This window comes from Palaemon carinicauda, chromosome 12, assembly GCF_036898095.1.
Source record: "Palaemon carinicauda isolate YSFRI2023 chromosome 12, ASM3689809v2, whole genome shotgun sequence".
NCBI classification, from domain to species: Eukaryota; Metazoa; Arthropoda; class Malacostraca; order Decapoda; family Palaemonidae; genus Palaemon; species Palaemon carinicauda.
Window position 1 is genome coordinate 120,460,113 of NC_090736.1, and position 3,964 is coordinate 120,464,076.

The following is a 3,964-nucleotide window of genomic DNA, read 5'->3' on the forward strand; positions in this document are numbered from 1 at the left end:
CTTTCTTTTCTTCGGAGAAGGTATGCAATCCCTTTCCCTCTGTTTAAGCCTTGGGCTTATCCCTAAGTGGTTTTTTCCAAATTTATTTTCGATAAAACTATACTAGGGTGTTACTGTACCTTCCTGTTCCAGCAAAGTCTGGTTCAAAGAGGGACAGAACAACTGAGTTTTTAGTCTGAGTCCGTGTTGTCTGGCTTGGGGCAGAGTCCCCCTCGCTGACCTAACACTTACAAAGGGAGCTTAGCTCCCTTAGGTCACTACCGAAGGTTTCTGTAAGTTATGATTCCTTCTTTTGTGATCGACCAGACTAAGTCCTGTTGCTGTTCTCGGGGGAGGATAAGTTCTTCCCTTGGGAGTAGCAACGCCTTCCTTGCTTTGGTGCTCTGGAAGCTGGCAAGTATTGCTGGCCCTTTCCCTTAGATCTCCCTTAGGCTAAGACAAAGTTCTTGGCTGCGGGTGATCTGTCACTAAAGCAAGGTTGGCAGGACCCTCTTGTCCCTTCCCCCTCTATCTCCGTAATGGCCTAGCCATTACTGTACTGTACCTTGCCGGCCGGCAGAGCTGGCCGGCAGGGGTATTACTGTACTGTACGTCATTCTACTTCTTGACCTAGTATAGGTTGGGATGTGGAATTGACTAAGCCTATTGCCGGCCAGCAAAGATGCCGGCCGGCAAGGGTCTTATGTTTTCGAGTGCTGCCCGGACCTCTTTTGGTCCCTCATCCATGCCTGCCGGCAGAGCCGGACGGCATTGGTCAAGGAAGCCTGAATTAAGTTTTTCCCCTTCCTTATATGCACTCTTTCGGTTGCCGGGCTTGGGGGGTTATGTACACTCTTATCCCGGCATCCATTCTATTTTCTTCTAGTGCTGTACCTGTCCCGGCTGCCGGCCTATGAGGCCGGCTGCTGGCCTATGAGGCCGGCAGCCGGGCAGGTGTAGTCTTCTGGTTCTTTTGCTGCCGGCTGGCATCGGTCTTGTACCTTTGCCGGTCGGCTTATGTCAGTCCTTGTCTGCCGGTCACCAAGAGTGTGGCCAGCAGCTGGGTACTACCTTGTGTAGTTGCTGGCCGGCAGTCATTGCCGGCCAACACTGGCTGTTGCCGGCCGGCAGCTGCTGCCGCCGGCACAGGCATTTGAACCAGAGTGCTGCCACCCTATAGCTAATAAGTAGTATACCTTAAAGCTAGTTGTGGTGTGTGCCGGCCGGCAAAGGCAGGCTGGCACACATCCTCCTATACTGTACTAGTATTCTTCTGTATAGCATATACAGTAAGAAGAAAACTATAGTAAAGGTTTAGGTACAGCACTGTATCTTCTAACACTATTGTGTTTTCTTGCACAGCCCTTTGCTGTTGCCCTCAGATAGGAAGCAGAGTTCTTCCCTGTCTATTGTACAGGATTTTAAAATCATTGCCTAGGTGTGAGCTCCACCTGTTTCCTCTGGAAACCTTGCATTGGTTACTCTAGTAGAGATAAACCATTTTGATTTTATTATCTGGAAGGCTGAAACAATGGGTTGTGAGGGAAACACAAGTGTGTGTCTTTCCTTTATGAATTGTTATGCTATACTATGCATATCCAGTGATACATAGTTCACTTGATACTCATGGAAATTTCTTCTCTTTACAGGAGGACCCTCCGAAGTGCGGAAATGTTTTCTGCAATGTCCGCAGCAAGAACCTCTGCGGACATGAGTGTTGTAGGAGACACGCAGCATGCGCTGTCTCCAAGGATGATCTCCAGTATTGGGACCCTCAGGTATGTACTGTATGCACTAACCTGATTACTGAGGCTTTTGATTCCCCTAGAACGGCGGAATCAAGGGATATAGCTAGGGAAAAACTTCGTACTTGGGTAAGGGGCTTCAAGAAGAACACCTCTGGCCCTTATCTTCCAAGTGAGAAGATGAGGGCGTATCTTTTTCCCCAGGCATCAGCTGAGGCAGTGATTCCCCAGCCTCAAGAGGAGATCCCTCAAGATCAAGTCCAGGTGGACGAGGAAGTCGCAGATGCGATGCAAGACATCCAGTTGTGTGACAGGATGTCTGACCTGGACGAACGTTTGGAAAAAGACCTCCTGGCAGAAGGTCAGGATCAAGTTCAAACCCCGGATGTCGTAGAGGATGAGGTCGACGAGGTGTCGGCTACTCCGGTTCAGATGCCGGAGCCTATCCCCTCAACATCGGCTGGTCTCCCAGTAGAACTGGGACAGGCCCTCTCTTCGATTGTTGGAATGATCCAACAAATGCAGAAGGAGAATCAGGAGAAGGCGGCTGCAATGGAACTGCGTATGCAGTCCCTAGCAGAATCACATGGGCCCCAGAAAAGGCTCAATGTGAAAGACCTTCCCATATGCTCAGATGCTAACCCATGGAGGTATGCTGAGCACATGCCGATGATGACTGGTAAGATCGTCATCTCGGATAATCTGGGTTCAGTTCCCCTAGAGGAGGTAGAATTCTGGCCCAGCAAGGCATCATATCCGGTCTGCTATGTCCGGCTGAGAAAAGAACCAGCTTCAAGGGAGGAGACAGAGCCGAAGGAGGTCATTTTTATGGACCACGCTAAGGCTCAAGCCCTACTTTCATCCTCGATGAAAGAGAGGGGCTTCTCGAATTCGAAGGTAGCTGCATTGAGCAAGAAGCTCCCTTCTTTTGTGTCCTCTCCTGATAGAGCCTTCCCCTTTTTACAGAAAGGGTTTGCGGCTGTCCTAAAGGCAGTCGAGGCCGGCAAGCCTTGCCCCTCCCTGGAGGAGTGTAAACCCTTGTCGCTGGCTCTGCCTATGGACCACAAAGACTGGAAGGATGTCCATCTGACATTCTCAGTGGGAAAGTTGGAGGCTGATATTGCCGGACGGCAATTCGGCGAGGACCTCCCCAAGCTGTCCGAATCTCTTTTACGAAGAGAGTTCGAGACCAAAGAAAGACTGGCTGCCTCAATGTCTCATCAGACCACTCTTGAGACAATGGCAAGTGACCCTAAGGTCCATGAAATGTTCATGGTAGTGGCTAAGTCTCACCTAGCCACAGTGACGAAGGACCTTTATGGCTTTATCAAGGCAAGGAGAGCTTGCAGGGAGTTCGTGTTCACCGGGGCTTCGGTGAGACACGAACCAAGGAAATTAATCTCCTCCAACATTTGGGGAAAAGACCTTTTCCCTACCGATGTGGTCAAAGAGGTTGTTGATAAGGCCGCCGTGGAGAATAGAAACCTTCTCCAGAAGTGGGGCCTGGCTATCAAAAGAAAATCTTCCCCGGATGTGGGTCCTCAACCAAAGAGGAAGAATATGAGGACTAGGCTACCATCTCGGCCAGCCAAGCCTTATAGACAGCAACAGCAACTGCAATTGCCTTTACCTCCAGTGCCCCAGATGGTGGCACAAACCCCGACTGCCTTTCAGTGGGTACCCCAGGCTGTGCCAGGTCAGTCAACTACATTCGCCCCAACGTTCGAAGGACAGTCTTCTTCCTTTCGTGCAAAACCTAGAGGAGCAGCCAGAGGCTGGTCTAGGCGCCCCTCAAGGGGAAGGGGATTCAGAGGTGGTCGTGGTCAGGGAGGCAAGACCTCAGGACGGCAGTCCAAGTGAAATGATACCGGTAGGAGGGAGACTGATGAAATTTTGGGATCGCTGGACCTTCGATCCCTGGGCCCAAAGCCTACTCAGAAATGGACTGGGTTGGAGCTGGTACAGCACTCCACCCCCATGCCTTCGGTTTTTCCAACACTCCACCCCCGTTTTGGAGGAGTACGTTCAAGAACTATTGGAGAAAAATGTGATCCGAAAGGTGAAGTCCATCAAATTCCAAGGGAGGCTGTTTTGTGTTCCCAAGAAAGACTCGGAAAAGCTCAGAGTCATTCTGGACTTGTCACCACTCAACAAGTTCATAGTGAATTGCAAATTCAAGATGCTAACACTGCAACACATAAGGACCTTACTGCCCAAGAGGGCATACTCAGTCTCTATAG